The 23,082-nt window shown below is 27.6% G+C and overlaps 1 protein-coding gene across 3 annotated transcripts in view; it reads right to left on the bottom strand.

Moving 5' to 3' along the window:
• Positions 1 to 23,082, bottom strand: part of LOC123005449 (apoptosis-stimulating of p53 protein 1) — a 220,037-nt gene that overhangs the window by 110,418 nt on the left and 86,537 nt on the right. The window contains exon 1 of one of the 3 annotated variants that reach the window (XM_044399214.1): positions 8,257 to 8,476. The exons of the other annotated variants lie outside the window; for them this stretch is intronic. The gene's annotated coding sequence lies outside the window, so the exon portion shown is untranslated. Of the gene's footprint in view, positions 1 to 8,256; positions 8,477 to 23,082 lie in introns of those variants that run through there. 3 annotated transcript variants of the gene reach the window in all.

Raw genomic sequence — 23,082 nt, 5'->3', positions numbered from 1 at the left:
AATGTTTGTTTTGAATAGATTTTTACAAAATTTGTGTTTTTTGTATGTATAGAGGGTAGATTGTGTAAGGTAAGATACCAGAAACAGAAAAAATGTAAAAAAATTTTGAAATTATGAGTTTAAATTTTGTACTTTGACTCTTTTTGTTTGTTATTAGACAAATATTCACAAAGGAAAAACGATTTTTGGAAATAACCACAAAAAATATTCTTTTTTATTGATTATTCAATTTTGTGACCCACACTAATGAAGAAATTTYAAAAGGAAAAACTTAACGATTTTTTTTAAATCTTTGTTTTGTATATTTTTTATACTTTAAACCAACTATAAAAAAAATGCACACGATTGTTACAAATGACCAAAAACTTCTTCTTTTTTTATTAATTCAACTTTGTAACCCACATCTCCAAGGTTGGGAGGTTGAAACATTCACCTTCGACTTGAAAATATTTACGATTTGTTAACACCTTTGTTTCTTCCACCCACGTTGAAAATCACCGAAAAATTTCTATTCTCCCACCCACGTGCCCTAATAAAAGTTAAGGCAATTCGCGGTTGCTACCTTCCTGTAGATGGCGTTGTTTAAAAGAATATATCAAAGTAATAGCATCTTGTTAAAAGTGTTGCGAGTAAATGTAATCGTGCGTGGTTGAAAGTAGAAGTGTATTAAACAAGCGATCCTCGGTGTAAAAGGATAATGGTGTTAAAATAGCACAATCTCACCTTTATTACAACACTTTGCCTGTGAATGCCCCAATAAATAACAAACACTTTTCGCAGTTAACGAGAAAACTTTTGCTAAAATTCTTAATTAACTCGCCTCAAATTGAAGGTTTCCCAATACAAGGACTAATTATAATACAAGAAAAGCTTGAAATGGACATGGCTTCACTAGAATCCATCTAATTAAAACACAAATTATTCACAGATGAACAAACTGCAGTAACGACTTTGTGCAATTAATACCGATGAGAAGAATGCTTCAACTTGAACAGTTCCAACCAAGGATAATACCTATGAATGTATGCTATTTCCTTGTCTCTTTAACATATCCATTCAACACGACCATTTTAATTTCCTCTGCATTCCACTCTCTTGTTGCAAAGAACTCTAATAGGAGCAAACATGCGACTACAGATGTTCCAAGTCCCGTTGCAACTTGGATTCTATTTGAACTAGAAAAAATTCCAGTTGCAAGAAAACGGTATCTCCCTCAAATTGTGTATCAATTGTGATTTATTCCTCCAAAAAAACAGCTCAAATACCGTCAAAATAGACAATTTACATTATTTTGGTTTTTTTCGTTGAGTTATTTTTTGACCAAAGAACACACAATTTGGTCAAAATAAGGATAAAAATAATTCAAGTAGATCGAAGTTAACGTTGTCTGAGACTATTTCGGAAAATTTAGCTCGTTTATGAGCCAGAAATTTATTTATTTAGCAAAATTTCTTCAAGAAATGCTACAAAAAGTTCCTGGCTCAAAACAGCTTTTTTACTGTTTTTTGAATAGTTTGAAACTATACTCATCGAAGCGTTTTGTGTGTTGCCTCAAAAAAAAAAAAAACAAAACAGCCAATTGTAATCAAAATAATGTTTTTGGCTCAATATCGTAAAAAATCGTTAAAAACAGGCCAGACCAATGTATATTTTCGATGTTTTTTCAGCTAAAATCTCGGAAAAAAACGCAAATTTGATTGAAAAGAACCAAATAACGTCATTTTCAACTTAATTCGGTCATAATTCTTTGACTCATATTGAGAAAATCGCTCGAAACGCATGAAAATAAGATCAATTTAAACTAAATTTGGTAATTTTTTGGGTAGTTTTGAGAGATTTTGCTAAAACAAGGCAAAAATTATCTTTGATCGGAATTTACTGATTCGTAAAGTGTCAAAACTGGTCTTAAAATAACTAAATTGACGTTGTTTTGAACTTTGCTTCGAAAAATTTACTCGTTTTTGAATCAGCAACTTACTTATTTGGTCAAAATAGACCGATCAATCTAGATAAAATTTACATTATTTTGGTTTTTCTCGTTTGAGTTATTTTTTGACCAAAGAACACTTTTTGCAAAATTTTGTCAAAATAAGGCTAAAAATAATTAAAGTAGATCGAAGTTAACGTTATCTGAGACTATTTCGGAAAATTTACCTCGTTTATGAGCCAGAAATTTGTTTATTTAGCAAAATTTCTTCGAGAAATGCTACAAAAAGTACAACAAAATTTTGAAAAATTGTCCCAGGCTCAAAAACAGCTTTTTTCTGTTTTTTGAATAGTCTGAAACTATACTCATCGAAGCGATTTCTGGACTTTTCAGAAAATAAAAAGTTTATGAAAGCTTGAAAAAAGCCAAAATAAGGTCGATTTTCGAAAAATTCCGTATTCTGACGACACAATCTTCGGAAACAAAAAATTTTGCCTTAAAAAATCAAAAACAAACAATTGTAAGCAAAATAATATTTTTGGCTCAATATCGTAAATAATCGTTAAAAACAGGCCAGAACAATGTATATTTTCGATGTTTTTTTAGCTAAAATCTCGGAAAAAAACCCAAATTTGATTGAAAAGAACCAAATAACGTCATTTTCAACTTAATTCGGTGATAATTCTTTGACTCATATTGAGAAAATCGCTCGAAACGCATGAAAATAAGATCAATTTAAGAGAGAGATTTTGCCAAAACATGACAAAAAAATATCTTTGAACAAAATTGTGACAAAGCTGGTCTTAAAATAACTAAATTAATGTTGTTTTGACCTTTGTTTCGAAAAGTTTACTCGTTTTTGAATCAGCGACTTACTTATTTTGTCAAAATAGACCGACCAATCTAGATAAAATTTACATTATTTTGTTTTTTTTTTCGTTTAAGTTATTTTTTGACCAAAGAACACTTTTTGCAAAGTTTTGTCAAAATAAAGATAAAAATAATTAAAGTAGATCGAAGTTAACGTTATCTGAAACTATTTCGGAAAATTTACCTCGTTTATGAGCCAGAGATTTATTTATTTAGCAAAATTTCTTCAAGAAATGCTACAAAAAGTACAAAAAAGCCAAAAGACGGCTAAGTGGAACAAAACTAACATTATATTATAGTGTTCTAAAAAATTTAGATCGTTTATGAGAAAGAAACTCATTTATTTCCAAAGATTTCTTCAAGAAACCTGAAAATTTAACAAATTAAAAAATCAAAATTGACACAATTTTTTTCTAGTTTGCTCAATTAGTAAAAAATTCGATTATTCTGATGAAAAATTTAATATTGCCAAATTAAATTATAATTATTTTGGCCTCTTTCCAAATATTTAGTTCGGTTTTGAGTGAGAAATTTATTTATTTAGCAAAATGTTTTTTAAAAATGCTAAAAAAAGTACCAAGATGCTAAAAAACGGCAAAGTGGACCAAAACTAACATCATTTTGAACTGTTCTGAAAGATTTAGCTCGGTTATGAGAAAAAAAACTCATTTATTTTTCAAAATTTCCTCAAAAAAAGCTGAAAATTTAACAAACTAAATCAAAATTGATACAATTTTCTCCTGGTTTGCTAAATTAGTAAAAAATTCGCTTATTCCGATAAAAATTTTATTATTGAGACTTAAATTATAATTAACGTTATTGACCTTTTTCGAAAAAATTAAGGCTATAATTTTGACTGTTTTTAAAACATCGTATTTATTTTTGAGCGAAAAACACATTTCGTAAGTTTTTGTTAAAAAAATTACGAAAACCACTTAAGTAGATTCAAATTAATGTTATTTTACCTGGTTTTTGCTCATTCTTAAAAAAGAAACTATTTTATTTGATAAAATTTCGTTAAAACAATCCAAAAATGACCAAATTAGATCAAAACTGATGTTTTAAAGTTCTTTTTTTAGAACTTTCGTTTGTTTTAGAGCGAGCAACTCACTCATATTTTAAGAATTCAAAACAAAAAACAAATTTCATCAAAATTAATTTTTTTTCATAAAGTTTCATCAAAACTGGTCCCAAATAGACAAATTAATTAAAAATTGACGCTATTTTGGCCTTTTCTCTAAAAATTTAGTTCGTTTTTGAACGAGAAATTTATTTATTTAGCACAAAAAATACACAAAAGCCAAAAAAACAGCAAAGTGGACCAAAACTAACAATATTTTATACAGTTCTAAAAGATTTAGTTAGTTTATGAGAAAAAAACTCATTTATTTCTCAAGATTTCCTCAAAAATACTGAAAATTTACAAATCAAATCAAAATTGACACAATTTTCTTCCTGGTTTACTAAATTAGTACAAAAATCGCTTATTCCGATAAAAATTTTATTATTGCCAAAGTAAATTATTATTAACGTTATTTTGACCTTTTTCGAAAAAATTGCGACTATAATTTTGACTATTTCAAAAAATTGTATTTGTTTTTGCAACTCGGATTCTATTTAAACTAGAAAAATTCCAATTGTGAGAAAACGGTATCTCCCTCAAATTGTGTTTACCCAATTTATCATATTTGCTATCGATTGTGATTTATTCCTCCAAAAAAAGGCAAAACAGCTCAAATACCGTAACACCAAACAAACAATTCCAGGTATACGAAACACAAAAGAAGAGAATTTTTCACCCACATTCATAATAGCTTTTGTAGTTTTTCATTACGGCGTGATACACTACAAGTAAGTGAAGGGAATTTCAGGAATTCTCCTGAAAAGACCCAAGATTCTCACGATGACCTTTAAACAAGTAGGACATTCGCATTTCCGCCACTTTTCTTTACGTAAACAGTTTGTAACATCTGACCTAGATCATTTTTCAGTGCGACAATTGCAATTGTAGGAGTCTTGACCTGGAATAGAAAGTTCTAACGATTATTAGCACGGTCGTAAACAATGGTAATAATGGCGCTTTCACGCACCTACAACATGGTAACAACTCGATTTTTCCCACCAAGGGCTTGTCACACCTTCTTTGGCGGTTTATTGCTAGAGCTAACATTAAAAAAATTATACTATCGTTCTGTGTCAAAAAATTAAAATTGTTGCCAACATGACGCCAAAAATCACAATCATTTACAGTCACCCTGTTTATTAAAAAACAAAATTAAAATATAAAAATTATTGTTCCACAAAAATTTTATAACGTCTGTGTTGTTTGTTTTAAACATTAAAAATTAAAATTTATTAAAAACTCTGAGTAGTTTAGAATTAAAACAAGAAAAAGGTTTCAAACATTTCTGTAAATGAGTGAGTGAACTGAATTATTGAAGACTTTGTCTATAAAAATGTGATTTTTTAATTTTATTTTCAAAGGTGGCGAACTGAAATCGTTGCCAAAATGACGACAAAAATTACAATCATTTGTAGTCACCCTGTTTATTAAAACACAAAACTAAAATGTAATAATTATTGTTTAAGAAAAAAAATCCAAACGTTTGTGTTTCTTGTTCATGAAAAATGTTTAAAAAAGTGTCAAACATTAATTTATTTACAATTCTTTATTTATTCTAAATCGTCTTAAATATTGAAACTGTTTATCTCGTAGTATTTTTCTAAGACTTGAAATTTGTTGAATTTTTAGGAGTCACAAGTATTTTTCAAGATTTATTGAGATTTCTAAAAGTTTATAACCTTTTCGTTAAAAAAAATATAAAATTTAAGACTAAATCAGAGTGGCTTGTGATTTTGAAACTAAGTTGGCAACACTGTAGAATATAAAATTTGAGGTGTTTCTAGCAACAATGAATTATGATGATTAACCTTTAAAAATGTGACCTTTGAATTTCATTGTCAAAGTTGCGAAATTATCATTTGAAATTTGTTGCCAACCTGAAGACAAAAATCAGTCATCTATTACGAGTATATTTGATTATTTTTTTTTAATTTCTTGTTTTTTTAACATAATATTCAAGAATTGTTAAACAAATTAATATGTTATAAATTATTTATTACTACTCGAATTACAAAAATTTTTAAGAATAATTTTTTATTTATTTCTGTTTCATATTTTTTTATCAAGAAATTAATGGAGTCTTTTAATACATATATGTTTTTTTAAATTGTATTGACAGCAGTTTGAAACTTCAGAAATAGTAAAAAAAAAACAGTAAAAATGAAACGAAAGTCTATAAAAAGTCCAGACTAGTTCAAATAAAAATAAACATTTTTTAGTTTACTTAAAATTTACTTTTGTGTCGTTTTTTATCATAATAAGGTTTAGTAGAAAGTCCTAAAATATTTAAAATTTTCTCAATATCTATTTCATATTTTTAAAAACTTTTAGAAAGAAAACAAGGATTGAAATATTGATTTATTTATTTATAATTTTTTATTTATTCTAAATCGTCTTGAATATTGAAACTATTTTTCTTGTGGTGTTTTTCTAAGACTTGGGATTTATTAAATTTTTAGGAATTACAAAATTTTCTAAGATCTGTTGAGATTTCTAAAAGTTTAAAACGGAAAAAACTAAGTTGGCAACACTGTAAAATATAAAAATGTGACGTTTGAATTTAATAGTCAAAGTTGCCAAATTAAAATTTCTAATTCTGTGACAAAAATCACAATCATTTACAGCCACCCTGTATATTAAGAAACAAAATTAGAACACACAAATTACTGTTTAACAAAAAAACTAAAACGTTTGGGTTACTTGTTTATAAACATTGTCAAAAAATAAATAAAGAATAAGTTTAGATTTTTTAAAAAGAAAACAAAAAGTTTGAAACATTGATTTATTTATAATTCTTTACTTACTCCAAATCGTCTTGAATATTGAAACTATTTGAATCGTACTGTTTTTTTGCTAAATTTTTAGGAATTAAAAGGATTTTCTAGGATTTACTGGGATTTTTAAAAGTTTATAACCTAGAAATTTTATAACGTTTGTGTTGTTTGTTTTAAACGTTGACAAAAAATTAAAAACTCTCCGTAGTTTACAATTAAAACAAAAAAAAAGTTTCGAATCAAACATTTCTGTAAATGGGTGAACTGAATTATTGAAGACTTTGTCTGTAAAAATGTGATATTTGAATTTTATTTTCAACATGACGACAAAAATTACAATCATTTATAGTCACCCTAAAATGTAATAATTATTGTTTAAGCAAAAAAATTTTTTTTTGTGTTTCTTGTTTATGAAAAATGTTAAAAAAAGTTTCAAACATTGATTTATTTATAATTCTTCATTTATTCTAAATCGTCTTAAATTTATTTCGTAGTATTTGACTTGAAATTTGTTGAATATTTAGGAATCACAAGTATTTTTTAAGATTTATTGAGATTTCTAAAAGTTTATAACCCAGAAACAATCTTTTCTCATTAAGAAAAATATAAAATCTCATATTAAAAGTGGTTTAATAATGGCTTATGATTTTGAAACTAAGTTGGCAAAACTGTAGAATATAACATTTGAAATGTCTCTGAAAACAATAAATCCATTGCCAATGACGTCAAAAATCACAATCATTTATAGTCACCCGATATAATAATATATTCAATTATTTTTCATAAGTTTCTTGTTTTTTTTAACAGAATTATATTTAAGAATAAATAAAAAATATTTTTTATTACTTTTTATTATTATTTTACAACTCGATTTTTCCCACCAAAAGCCAGATTTAAAGAGCAAATATTTTTGGTTTAAATTTACACCTTCTGTGGGAAAATTTGTTGGCGTGTGAATTTGGCAAAATTCGGTAAAGAATGGATGAAATAACCGCGGAAGAGCAATTTCCTGGACTCTGAAATGTGAAAGTTGAAGACATTTCACGTTGTACATATTATTAGGCTTGGAAATAAATAATGGTAAAGAACGACGCGGAATGTCTCTCTGAATTATAAATGATGAAAAAAAATATGATGTCAAGGGAGTACAAAATAAAGGAGTATTTAAAGCAATAAAAATGAGATAAAAAGATTTGTTCAAATAAATTCGTATTTTATGGCGTTTTCAGAGATAAAATAAAGGAAATGACTTTCAGACTTAATCTTGCTGATTTGGTTCCCTTTAAAAGTGCAAGAAATTTCTTCAAATTGTAACAATTTCAAGTAGAAGAAGTACAGTTATCGCTCTAGTTACAACCGCCAACCATTGGTACCAATTTCATTTTGTTAAAAGTTGGAACCTTGACCGGTTCCACTTCCGCAATTAATGAATTTTAAAAGTGTTAACTGTCAAATGGTACTTAAAAGTTGTCAGAGTTGATCAATCTCTTTCCTAGTTGCCACGCAACTCTTCGGTACCGCAATTTGGTTCCTTAGAGAATTGTAGAAAAATGGTTCCTTACCCGGGAGCTAGCAACAGTCGTGCTTGCTCAGCTTTTGCATTTGTAATTCCAGACAGGCCACAAAACCGCCACTCACTGTGTGATTTTCGTATGGAAAGCACCAAAATTGGTTCACACCACTCACAGAACCACATATGTCGGGTACATTTCGCGTTAGAACGTTGAAAAACCGTTGGTTTTCGCGTTGACGCGGCGAGGTACCTTGGTTCAAACTGGTGCTACGGCAACGACATCAACCTGCGGGAAGTGAAGTGGGGGATTCGGAGTTTACCTGTGGTCGAGAACCAACGAGTGGTTCATGCACCTGTCGGACTTTTCGGCCGTAAAACCACCAGCATGATGCGAATTGCGAATTCTTCGTTTCCAGGGTGGTAATCGGAGATTTTTCCCACGGGAGGTAATGGGCCTAAAGGTGGTTGACCCAGTAAAAGAATTCTAACATAAATCGGCATTTGAGGGCTTTTTGGCCGTTTCTTTGGGTGTGAAAAGAGGCTGAGACCACACCACGGAATGGCATTTACTAAAATTAGGGTGCGGTATCCCAGATTATCGTTTCATGAACCCCTCGAAGTCACAATTGATCGGTAATCTCACCCCTCATTAATCTTTCAACGCGTTCTAATTACCCTACCAACCAGTAGCGTTTTTATTTTTTTGCATTTGAAATGTTTTAATAAAATATGTTTACATTTTTTTTAATACGAGTAGAAAAGAGAATGCATTACTTTCATTAATTTCATCCATATACGCAATACTTTTTACTTTTTTTCTTGAGAGTAATTACAAAGTTTTTCACATAAAAATATGTATAAAAATTGAGACAAATTAGGAAAACTATGAGCAAAATAACTGATTTCTGATACTGATGTTTCCTGAACTTTTGGTTTTTCTAGGCAGTTTCCAGGAAGGCCTTTTTTCTTAGAGTTTGTTCAAGAGAAAGCTTGAGTTTAACAAAAATTCAGATTTCTCTTAAAATGCTTCAAAAAACGATTTAATCTTGATACCATTGTCTCCTGAGAGAACAGTTTTTTGAATTCTGTTATTGTGAGGTTTCTGAGATAATCTATATTCTCAGACAATGTTTCACCTTTGACTTAAGAAAATATGGTGAAAATAAACCAATTCTGTTCAAAGTTCTTCAAAACAAGATTAAATTTTGACACTGATGTTTCCTGAGTTTTTATTGATATTATTGATTTAGTTATAATTCTTTATTCATTCTAAATCCTTTTAAATATTGAAACTGTTTATGTCGTAATATTTTTCTAAGACTTGAAATTTGTTGAATTTTTAAGAATATCTATTTCATATTTTTAAAAACTTTTAAAAAGAAAACAAGGATTTAAATACCCTACCAACCAGTGGCGTTTTTTGTCTTTAGAATTTTGCATTTGAAATGTTTTAATAAAATATGTTTTCTATCTGTTTTTTAAACTCTATTGACAGCAGTTTGGAACGACAGAAATAGTGAAAAAAAACAGTAAAAATAAAACCAAAGTCAATAAAAAGTCCAAAGTAGTTCAAATAAAAATTAACATTTTTTAGTTTACTTAAAATTTACTTTTGTGTCGTTTTTTATCATAATAAAGTTTAATAAAAAGTCCTAAAATATTTAAAATTTTCTCAATATCTATTTCATATTTTTAAAAACTTTTAAAAAGAAAACATGGATTTAAATACCCTACCAACCAGTGGCGTTTTTTGTCTTTAGAATTTTGCATTTGAAATGTTTTAATAAAATATGTTTTCTATCTGTTTTTTAANTTGCATTTTTAATGTTTTAATAAAATATGTTTACATTTTTTTTTAATACGAGAGAATGCATTACTTTCATTAATTTCATCCATATACGCAATAATTTTTACTTTTTTTCTTGAGAATAATTATAAAGTTTTTCACATAAAAATATGTATAAAAATTGTGCCAAATATCAATTTCTAGAAGATTCTTGACTTAAATTAAGAAAACTATGAGCAAAATAACTGATTTTTGATACTAATGTTTCCTGAGCTTTTGGTTTTTCTAGACAGTTTCCAAGAAGGCCTTTTTTCTTAGAGTTTGTTCAAAAGAAAGTTTGAGTTTCTCTTAAAATGCTTCAAAAAACGATTTAATCTTGATACCATTGTCTCCTGAGAGAACAATTTTTTGAATTCTGTTATTATGAGGCTTCTTAAATAATCTATTCACAGACAATGTTTCTGAAAAACCCATGTTTCATCTTTGACTTTTTTTTTTGACGGAAATAAACCAATTCTGTTCAAAGTTCTTCAAAACAAGATTAAATTTTGACAGTGAGGTTTCCTGAGTTTTTGTAGACAATTTCTAACACAGTCTGAGACGTTTTTTCAATACACATGTAATAATTTCTATATTTTATTAAAAAAAAAAATAATTAATTTAGTTTAATAAAAATTGTGATAAAAAATAGAGATTTCTATTACTGTATTTCCTGAGAGATCGCTTTTTTTAAATTTTATTATAATTAGGTAATTCCTGGAATAATCTTAATACTCAAAGTTCTTGAGAAAGATGGTTCAAAAATTAAAAAAAACATGTTTCATCCTTGACTCAAGAAAATATATGATCAAAAAAAAGACAATTCTGTTTTGACAATGAGGTTTGCTGAGCTTTTTGACAATTCCTGAGACAGTTTTTTTTTTCTCAGAGGGTTCCTTGAGAGATATTTACAAAACATATGTAATCATTCCAACATTTTATTTAAAAAAATCAAATATTCCAATAACTTATGCAACAATTCTCAAGTTTAATAAAAATTATAATAAAAAACAAAAATTTCTATTAAAATGTTAAGATGGATTTAATGATAACGATTAAATATTGATTCCAATGTTTCCTCTGAAATATTTTTTTTAATTTTATTACTACCATGTACTTTCTGGAATAATTTTTATTCTCAGACAATGTTCCTGAGAAGGGCGGTCAAAAAATGAAGAACATAAAAAAATTGTAAAATTCGAACCCATGTTTCAGCTTTGACTTAGAAAAATGTGATCATATTCTATTCAAAATTCTTCAAAAAAAAATTTCTCCACTGAGGTTTCCTGAGTTTTTTTGAAACAGTATTTCTTCTAAGAGAGGTTTTTTTAATAAAATGTAATAATTTATACGTTTTTATATATTTATCATAAATTTTTATATAAACTCAAACGAGAGATTTTTATCAATATATTAAAATGCTAAATTTCAATACCAATGTTTCTGGAAAAGACGGTCAAAATATAAAAAAATAACCTATGTTTCATATTTAATTTAAAAAGTATAATAAAAAAATCCACTTCTGTTCTGACAATGAGGTTTGTTGAGTTTTTTGACAATTTCTGCGACAGCCTTTCTTTGCAGCGACAGAGTAATTTTATACAAAAAAAAATAAAAAATAATTTTTAGTTATAATAATTTGAGTTTAATAGAAATTGTAATAATAAACAGAAAATTATATTATTAAAATTTTAAAATGCTTTCAAGAAACAGATAAATCTTAGTATCAGTGTGTCTCAGAGTTTATTTCTTTGAATTTTATTAATTATTAGGTAGTTTCTGAAATAATATTTTTTCTCAAACAATCTTTCTGAGCAGGACGGTCAAAAAATAAAGAAAAAACTCATTTTTCATCTTAAACATAAGAAAATATGTTAAAAAGAACAATTCTGTTCAAATTTTTTTAAAAAAAGATTAAACCTTGCCAATGAGGGTTTGCTTAAGTTTAATGAAAATTGTAATACAAAACAAAGATTTATGTTAAAATATTAAAAAGCTTTCAAAATAACGGTTAAATACTGATACCAATGTTTCCTCAGACATCCTAATTTTTTAGAATTTTATTATTATCAGGTAGTTTCTGAAATAATCCTTAATCTCAGACAATATTCCTGAGAAGAAGAAAATAAAAATTCAATTTGAATTTAAGAAAATTTTATGATAAAAATGATAATTTTTGAACTTTTTTAGACAATTTCTGACACTGTCTTTCATCTCAAAGAATGCTTCTGAAATGGCTTTTCAAAAATTTCTACATTTCAGTATCAATAATATCAATAATTTTTAGAAAAATTTCGGAGTTTAGTAGAAATTGTAATAAAAATGCTTATCAAAAAACGATTAAATCTTGATACAAATATTTCCCGAGTTCAGTTTCCTCAGAAAGATATATGTTTCATCTTTCATTTAAGAAGATATGAAAAAAAAATGTATGAATTATTTCAAAAAAAAATTAAATCATAATGATTATTAGATTGTTTCGGGGGTTATCTCCATTCTGAGTAAGTGTTAATCAAAAAAAATCAAATATAACAGTAACTTTTACGAAAATTCCTGGGTTTAATGAAAATTGTAATACAAAAAAAGTTTTGTTAAAATATTAAAAAGCTCACAAAATACGGTTAAATCCTGATAGAAATGTTTCTTCAGAGATCCTTATTTTTTAGAATTGTATCAGGTAGTTCCCGAAAAAACCCATATTCTCAGTCAATGTTCCTGAGAAGGACGGTCAATAAAATAAAGAAAATAAAAATTCATCTTGTATATAAGAAAATATTATGATAAAAATAATGATTTTAGAATTTTTAGAAGAATTTCCGAGTTTAAATTGTGATAAAAATGCTTATCAAGAAACAATTAAATCTTGATACAAATGTTTCCCGGGTCTAGTTTCTTAAAACAGTCTCAGAAATTGTTTCAAAACATTTTAAAAATAAAATTCTACATAATTAAGTCAGTTGATATTTTCTACACCGCTGCTACGGGTATCAAAATTAAATTTCTATTACAGCAAATTAGTCAATCTACTTTGTAATTTTGTCTGTGATCGAAATACGAAGCAACTCAATCATCGGTTCCTCGAGCAATTGACGAATACCGAGAAATGCTGCAAGGCCGAAAGATATTTTTCAAACGAGATGGAAGGCTGTTAAGAGGTAAAATTTCAAAGACGAAAGAATTCCACAAAGAGAATCTTTTTCTTTATAGGAAAGAACGCGTAATTTTTGAATATTTGGTAGTGAGAAGGTAAACAATTTCCTTGTTGGTGTAATCTCTCGCTTTTGAATGATTTAGAGTGTTGCTTGGGGCAAATCCCCTGGCGTTTGCGAATATAGATTCGGTCCGAAGTCGGGGTTTGGACCCTTGTCTAATTCTCGTTGCTTTCTGGTCGCGTTCGCGCCAGTCTTTACCTTCTAGGTCGGCTTAAAGCCAAATTCCTTAACCTACAAACACCTGTTGGAATGCGGCTTCATCGGTCTTCCTTTTCTCACACGGTCCAAGCCGCGGGCGAAATCGTTACGATACGAAATACGAAAGATGTGTTGTTTACTGAATAAATTTTTTTCAAGAAACGCGACCCACGCGATGAATTAATTAAAAACGAAATAATTTATCGATTGACCAAACTCGTGGAATCTCCCGCGAAAACCAGACAATGATGGAATTAAAAGCGAACAGATTTAATTAAAAACGAAGCGAGGGTGCATAAACAAAAAATCGTTTAAAACAATACAAATGAAAAGTTTCTTTTCTGATACATACAGAGTGGCCCAGCGAGTTGGAAAACTTGTAAAAAATTACAAAAAACCACTTAAACAGATCAAATTGATGTTATTTTGCCTTGTTTTACTCGATCTTGAACCAGAAACTATTTTATGTGGTAAAACTTCGTTAAAAACAGTCCAAAAACCACCAAAGTCCTTTTTTAAAAAAATTCGTTTGTTTTAGAGCGACAAACTCACTCAAGGTTAATCTCAAGGTTTAAAAAAAAACACAAATTACATCAAAATTAACTTATTTCATAAGATTTTGAGCCCAAAATAGACAAATTAGTTAAAAATTGACGATACTTTGGCCTCTTTCGAAAAATTTAAATTTTCTATTATTCTGTTTTCCCCTTCGAGAAAATGGATCAAATTCATTGTTTAAGTTGTTCTATTTTGTTATTCCATTTTTCAAATTCATTCAAAATTCAGTTTTCAGTAAAACTTCTTAACAAAAGATTTCTTATTATCTTATATACTTCAAAACGACAAAACATTTTACTTAAACTTTTTATATCCTATTCCAAAAAATTAAAGGAACTAAATAATGTCTTAGGTGATTTTTGAAAATGTACAAATAAAAAATGAAAAAAAAAAACAGTACAAATTACCGTCAAGTTTGATCTAATTTATTGTCTTTCCGATTTTTTGAAAAAACTATTCAAAAATCACCAAATTAGATCAAAACTGATGTTTTTTAAGAACTTTTGTTCGTTTTATATCTCAAGATTTCAAAAAAAACACACAAATTTCATCAAAATAAACTTATTTCATAAAGTTTCGTCAAAACTGGGCCTAAAATAGCCAAATTAATTAAAAATTGACGTTATGTTGGCCTTTTTTCTAAAAATTTAATTCGTTTTTTAAACGAGAAATGTATTTATTTAGCACAAAAAGTACACAAAAAGCCAAAAAACAGCAAAGTGGGCCAAAACTAACAATATTTGATACTATTCTAAGAGATTTAGTTTGTTTATGAGAAAAAAAACTTATTTATTTCTGAAGATTTCCTCAAAAAAGCTGAAAATTTAACAAATTAAATCAAAATTGACACAAGTTTTCCTGGTTTGTTAAACTAGTAAAAAATTCGCTAATTCCGATAAAAATTATAATTAATGTTATTTTGACCTTTTTCGAAAAAATTACGAGTATAATTTAGACAAAAAATTGTATTTGTTTTTGAGCGAAAAACACACACATTTCGTAAGTTTTTGTTAAAAAATAACAAAAACTACTTAAATAGACTCAAATTAATGTTATTTTACCTTGTTTTTGAAACTATTTTATTTGGTAAAATTTCGTTAAAACAATAAAAAAAATCACCAAATTAGATGAAAACTGATGTTTTAAAGTCCTTTTTATAAAAACTTTCGTTCGTTTAAGAGCGAGAAACTCACTTATATCTCAGAGATTTAAAAAAAAACACACATTTCATCAAAATTAACTTATTTCATAAAGTTTCATCAAAACTGGGCCAAAAATAGCCAAATTAATTAAAAAGTAAAATTGTTTTGGCCTTTTTTCTAAAAATTAAGTTCATTCTTGAACGAGAAATTTATTTGTTTAGCACAAAAAGTACACAAAAGCCAAAAAACAGCAAAGTGGACCAAAACTAACAATATTTTATACTGTTCTGAAAGATATAGTTAGTTTATGAGAAAAAAACTCATTTATTTCTCAAAATTTCCTCAAAAAAGCGAAAATTTAACAAATTAAATCAAAATTAACACAACTTTTCCTGGTTTGCTGAATTAGTAAAAAATCGCTTATTCCGATAAAAAATTTAATTATAATTAACGTTATTTTGACCTTTTTCGAACAAATTAGACGAGAAACTAACTTATTTTGCAAAATTTTGTGTAAAAATCCCAAAGACAATAAATTAGATCGAAATTGATACTCATTTGCACCTTTCAAAGAATTTCGTTTGTTTTTGGGCAAAAACATATATTTCGTAAGTTTTTGTCAATAAATGACAAAAAATTATTTAAACAGACCCAAATTGATGGTATTTTGCTTTGTTTTGGGTCAATCTTGGACAAAAAATTATTTTATTTGGCGAAATTTCGTTAAAAACAATCCAAAAATCAAAAAATTAAATCAAAACTGCTGTTTTTTAGAGTCCTGTTTTAACACATTTCGTTCGTTTTAGAGCCAGAAACTCACTTATTTACCAAAATTTCAAAAAAAGTTTGGTCAAAACTGGGCCTAAAGTGGTCAAATTAGTTAAAAAAATTTGGACTCTTTTAAAAAAATTAGTTCATTTTTGAACTAGAAACTTATTTAGTAATTTTCTTTTCAAGAAAACCAAAAAAAAACCGGCAATACACTTCTGATTTGGCTCGTTTATGAGACAGAAATTGAATCAAAATTGACACAGTTTCCCTGTTTTGCTCAATTAGTAAGAAATTCACTTATTCCGTTAACATTGCTACTAGAGATAGCTGATTAATTTTCCTGAACAAATATGGTCTAGGTCTCTGAAACGAAGATGAACGTTAACATAACATTCTACAACTTTTTCAGCGTAGTTTTGCCGAGCTACTCTTGATTAAACAATCACTTTTATTTGCTTAACTCACACAAGAAAAACAAGTTGCAGTTATTAAATTTCATTACATCGAATTCTGCAGCAAAAGATGGTCTTTTTACGCCGACAGAGAACCGAAATGAAATTCTTATTCGTTCAGCCGTTGCGCAACATATTCTGATACCAAGTTTAATTAATTTAATCAGATTCGGAGGCATTTGCTTTCTAAAAAATACTCAGCTTCAATTTTTTCAGGTTTTTTTTCAGGACGAGTTTATTCTTTGTGACATCATGAATTGCGGGATTAAGAAACGTCTGTTTGTTTTCTGAAAATTCTATTAGAATTCTCGGCGGCGGCGTGCTTATCTCGTTAATTACTTTAAATGCTGTTGAATTTTAATGCCGCTCGATTTTTGGGTCCGAATTGGTTTTACACATAAAATTTCAATTGCAAATGTGAAATAATTCGTTTTTCGTCTTGGTTTATGATTTCTTTTTAAATATGGGAATTTTTACACATTTTGAAAATAATATACTCTTGCTTAAGGTAAAAAAATAGTAATAATGACTATTAATATTATTTTTTTTAGTAACGTTGCATTCTTTGAAATCACTTTTAATGTTAAAGATGTATCAAATTTCCTATTATTCTCATTTCCTAGAAAATGGATCAAATGCATTGTTTATGTTGTTCTATTTTGTTATTCCGTTTTTTAAATTATTTCAAAATTCAGTTTTCAGAAAAACTCCTTGACAAAAAATTTCTTATTATCTTATATACTTCAAAACGACAAAACATTTTATGTAAACTTTTTATATCCTATTCCAAAAAATTAAAGGAACTAAATAATTTTTTGAATTTTTGGTGATTTTTGAAAGACTAGGTACCTCAATGAAAAATTTACAAATAAAAAATGAAAACAAAAGTACAAATTATCGTCAAGTTTGATCTAATTTATTGTTTTTGAGATTTTTTGAAAAAAAAAACACTTAAATAGACTCAAATTAATGTTATTTTACCTTGTTTTTGCTCAGTCTTGAACAAAAAATTATTTTATTTGGTAAAATTTCGTTAAAACCATCCAAAAATCACCAAATTAGATCAAAACAGATGTTTTAAAGTCCTTTTTCAAATACTTTCGTTAGTTTTAGAGCAAGAAACTCACTTATATCTCAAGGTTAAAAAAAACACAAATTACATCAAAATTAACTTATTTCATAAAATTAGGTGAAAACTGGTCCCAAAATAGTCAAATTAGTTAAAAATTTGGTCAAAACTGAGTCCAAAATAGCCAAATTAGTTTAAAATTGACGTTATTTTGGCCTAGTTCGGGTTTGAGCGAGAAAAATTTTTCCAAAAAATGCTAAAAAAAGTACAAAGAAACCAAAAAAACAGCAAAGTGGAACAAAACTAACAATATTTTGTACTGTTCTAAAAGATTTAGTTAGCTTATGTGAAAAAAACTCATTTATTTCCTTAAAAAAGCCGACAATTTAAAAAGCTAAATCAAAATTGACATTATTCTCTCCTGCTTTGCTAAATAAGTAAAAAAATTGCTTCTTCCGATAAAAATTTTATTATTGCCAAAGTAAATTACAATTAACATTATTTTGACCTTTTTCGAAAAAATTACGAGTATAATTTGAACTGTTTCAGAAAATTGTATTTGTTTTTGAGCAAAAAACACACATATTTCGTAAGTTTTTGTTAAAAAATTACAAAAACCACTTAAGTAGACTCAAATTAATGTTATTTTACCTTGTATTTGCTCATTCTTGAAGAATAAAACAGTTTTCATAAACAAACCACACAATCGTTTTAATTTTTTTCTTAAACAATAATTTTTACATTTTAGTTTTGCCTTTTAATAAACAGGGTAACTATAAATGATTGTCACTTTTGGCATCATATTGGCAACAATTTTAATTAGGCAATTATTTTTTTTGTCACATAAATGTTTGAACCTTTTGTTTTTTATTAATTTTCTTGACATTGTTTATAAACAAACAACACAAAGTTTTTAATTTTTTTTCTCAATCAATAATTTCTATATTCTAATTTTGTTTTTTAATATACAGGGTGACCGTAAATGATTGTGATTTATGTCACATTACTTTAAAAAAGTGGTAGGTTTTTTTTATTTTTTTTTACTTGAATTAAAAAAATAACTAGTTTTTGACTAACTGCAAGCTCTATCGTAAAACTCACTCAATAAAGCACAGTTTCGCGTTAATTGTCTTGAATTTAACGATCGCATTAACATGTCACAATGTAAGTTATTTCTCATTATGCTGGATTAAAGTGCAAAATCGTCCCCGGGGTAAAAATTCAGTTTCGCAGCGAGAGAATTTAAATCACGCTGTATTAATCTGCTGCATTGCGGGCGAAAAAAAGCATTAATTTCGTTAGAAACTTTTTTCCCCTAATAAATCAGCGCTCGGTGGCAAAAAAGTGAGATTATTTCATCGTTGATCAATCTCGAGGGAGCCTGAAACGAAATCAAAGTTTGGCGGCATTAAAGGCGAAAGTCATTTTCAGGAAACGGAAATAGCCCTCAAAGTACGCCACTACAGTAAATTCAATGTGTCTTTCGGTATTTCAAACTGTCACCTAATTCTTCCAAGGCGAACTCGCAATGTATTCAATTACTCCGGACGCTGTTATAAATCTCAATCCGGGGCTTGCGAGCTTTTTGAAACTTCGACCTATCCTAATCCGGTCACACGACATTTTAATTACTTGAGCAACAAACACGAAATATTCTTGACGAGCTTAACGGTTAATTAAATTTTCAACAAACTGATTTATTAACATGTTAGGATTCGGTTTTCAAACTCGATGTTACAAATTTTAATTACTGCACAGAATTTTAACTGAGAAAGAGGCCAAAATTGCGTAAATCTTTAACTAATTTGGTTATTTTAGGGCCACTTTTGGCCAAACTTTACGAAATAAGTTAATTTTGATGTAATTTGTAGTTTTTTATTTGCAATCTTAGGAAATTAGTACGTTTCTCTAATAAAAGTTTAGCGTAAAAACATTGTTTTAAAAGGCTACATCCAAAAATGCAAAGAAACATACGGCGTTTCATTTAAAAAGTTTGTGTTATTTATTTATAAACATTGTCAGGAAAATTAATAAAAAACAAAAAGGTTCAAACATTTCTGTGACAAAAAAAATAATAGGTGAAGAGTTTGTCTATAAAAATATGACGTTATAATTTTATACTCAAAATTGCCTAATTAATTAATAATAATAATTGTTGCCAATATGATGCCAGAAATGACAATCATTTATGGTCACCCTGTTTATTAAAAGGAAAACTAAAATGTAAAAATTATTGTTTAAGAAAAAAATTGAAAAGATTGTGCACTTGTTTCTGAAGAAAGTTAAAAAAAAACAAAAAGTTTCAAACATTGTTTTATTTATAATTCTTTATTTATTCTAAATCGTCGTCAATACTGAAACTTTATCACGTAGTGTTTTTCTAAGACCTGGAATTTGTTCAATTTTTAGAAATTATAAAGATTTATTTAAATTTCTAAAATTTATAACCTAAAACAAAATCTCTTCTCGTTAAGAAAAATATAAAATCTAATATTAAAAGTGGTATGTCTCTAATTAAATTTCTAATCAGAGTGGCTTGTTATTTTGAAAATAAATTGGCAACACTGAATCATATAAAATTTGAGATATTTCTGGCAACAATAAATTATTATTGATGATTTTCCTAACCGCCTATAAAAATGAAACGTTTGAATTTTATAGTCAAAGTTGCCAAATTAAAATTTCAAATTTGTGTGATAAATCATTTACAGTCACCCTGTATATTAAAAAACAAAATTAAAACATAGAAATTACTGTTTAAGAAAAAAAAATCTGACGTTTGTGTTGTTTGTTTATAAATATTGTCAAGAAAATTAATAAAAAACTCTTCAAAGTTTATAATTAAAAAAAACAAAAAGTTTCAAACATTTCTGTAAGAAAAAATCAAGAGGTAAAATGAATTATTGAAGACTTTGTCTATAAAAATATGACGTTTTAATTTTATACACAAAGTAGCCTAATTAAACATGACGCCAAAAATTACAATCATTTATAGTCACACTGTTTATTAAAATGTAAAAATTATTGTTTAAGAAAAAAATTAAATCGATTGTGTTGTTTGTTTATGAAAACTGTTGAATAAACAAACAGTTTCATTTTGATTTATTTATAATTTTTCTAAGATTTGACATTTGTTGAATTTTTAGAAATTGTAAAGATTTATTTGCATTTCTAAAAGTTTATAATCTAAAAAAAAATCTCGTCTCGTTAAGAAAAATATAAAATCTAATATTAAAAGTGGTATAATGTATGTCTCTAACTAAATTTCTAATCAGAGTGGCTTGTGATTTTGAAAATAAATTGGCAACACTGAATTTTGGAAGTTTCTGGCAACAAAGATTATTATTATTGATAAAAATGTAACGTTTTAATTTTATAGTCAAAGTTGGCAAATTAAAATTTCAAATTTGCGTAATAAGAATCACAATCATTTACAATCACTCTGTATATTAAAAAAGAAAATTAGAACACAGAAATTACTGTCCAAGAAAAAAAAATGTTTGTGTTGTTTGTTTATTATATATAATTTTCTAGGATTTATAAAAGTTTATAACCTAGAAAAAAACCTTTTCTCGTTAAGAAAAATATAAAATCTGATATTAAATCAGAGTGGCTTGTAATTTTGAAACTAAGTTGGCAACACTGTAGAATAAAATTTGAGATGTCTACGGCAACAATGCATTACTGATATTTTAGACGTGTGAATTTTAGAGTCAAAGTTGAGAAATTTCAAATTTGTTGACGTCAAAATCACAATCATTTATAGTGACTCGGTACAATATCTGATTATTTTTCATAAATTACTTGTTTTTTTTCTGATTTTTTAACATAATTATATATATTTTTAGTTAGTTTAGTTAAGTGTAGTAAAATGATTTATAAGAGAAAAAAAATGTTCGACTCATTTAATTTGTGTTTTCATGAACCCACCGAAAAATTTCAGAACTTTCAGGATGAAACCTAGTACTAAAAATCCCTATCTCCTCGACTATTAACTCCATTGTTATTCGCAACATGCTTAAGCCTTGATGCACTTGCAACTTGTCTGAAACTTCAGTTTCAGTATCGAAATTTATGCTGATGGGAAAATTGCATCTAGTTTAGAAAATTTTAAAAGTGCAATAATTTGTGGAGTAACTAGACGTGAAATTTCCATATTTCAGCAGTGTTTAATTTGGCATGAAGTCTTGGAGCTATTTTCTTAGTAAAGAGGCGGATGATAGAAGTAGTATGTCTGAAAGCGTCACTAAATTTCAGGGATGAAATCATACTCATTTAAATGCATTGCGCTCGAGTGCCTCCTAAAGACCCGTCTCTAAGATAACAATTAACGTTTTTGTTCACTTATCAACTCGTTTCGTTATCAAAAAACGTTTTATTAAAGAAATCAAATAAATTGTACAAGTCTCGGCGGTGTGCTTTACTGTGATGGATAGCCGTTCGAAAGAACTAAGCCTGAAAATCCCCAATGAATCGACTCTTACAACAAATAACTCATCCAAGTGTTTATAAATAAGTAAAACCAATCTTGATTACTGGAATTTTTCCAAGAAAACGAGAGATTTAATGAAATATGGGAATTAAATTATGAAATTAATTAAACTACGGAATTGAATAATCACTCGCCTGAAACTATCTCTAAGCTCGTGCTCGAGTCTACGACATTGTATAATATCACAGAATTAAAGGTCATTCTCTTTTTGTCATAAATAAACCAGTCGATATTTATACTTAAGTACACGATTTGCTTTTAAAACCCATTAAAAAGAATTTTTTGTGCTGAAAAACGACCAGATTGTGTGTTTTCAGCTGAAATAGTTTCGCATATCTAATTTTTGGATGGCTAAACAGAAGGCTTAGACGGAGTTAGAAAGTTTGCAACTTTAGCAACTATTCTGCAAAGTTCAAAGGATAATAAACCAGTGGACTTTTGCCCTCTGTTTTTTTTTAAATTTTACTCTTTTTGCTTAATTTTAAATATTAATAACTCGAAAATGAATGACAATAAAGAGTTGTTCATTGAATTCTATGTTTGCAATTGTCTGTGATAATATATTACTCCAAAAAATTAAAGGAACAAAAAATTTTCACCAATTTTTTTGGTGATTTTCGACAAATGGTCGTATCTAGATTTCGAAGCTTTAAATAATGTAAATAATGGTGGTTAGGAGAATGCCACTGTACTAAAATAGAACCTAATCGAAAATCAATTCATGTTAAGAATGAAAAAAATTAAGAAAAAAAAATTTTCGTAGTCATCACAAAAACAAGAATTTTTCAGTTAGTGAAGCCAATTAAGAAATCCTGAAATTTTCTGGTGGTCCATGAGGAGACAACTTGAAATGAGTTGAACTCTTTTTGATTTACTAAAGTAGATCTTAAACTGTTTTTTACAAATTTTTAGGACTACTAAAATAAGAGCAATGATTTTTTAATTTTTCAGTTTTCCACATAAAAAAATTTTGAAACAAAAAAAACAGTAAAGATGAAACAAAATACTGCCCATTTTTTTAGTTTTAGTTTCAGCTGCTTTTTAAATACACTACTCCAAAAAATTAAAGGAACAGAAAATTTTCCTGGTGATTTTTGAGTAACTCATCGAAAAATGGTCGTATCTAGATTTAAAAAAAAAAAAAAACATTTTGAAG

Source organism: Tribolium madens, unplaced genomic scaffold (genome assembly GCF_015345945.1).
Source record: "Tribolium madens isolate multiple individuals breed KSU strain unplaced genomic scaffold, Tmad_KSU_1.1 Scaffold_20;HRSCAF=117;Tcas5.2_LG4, whole genome shotgun sequence".
NCBI lineage: Eukaryota > Metazoa > Arthropoda > Insecta > Coleoptera > Tenebrionidae > Tribolium > Tribolium madens.
Note: the sequence above shows the minus strand (reverse complement) of the source record. Positions and strands in the feature narration are given on the sequence as shown.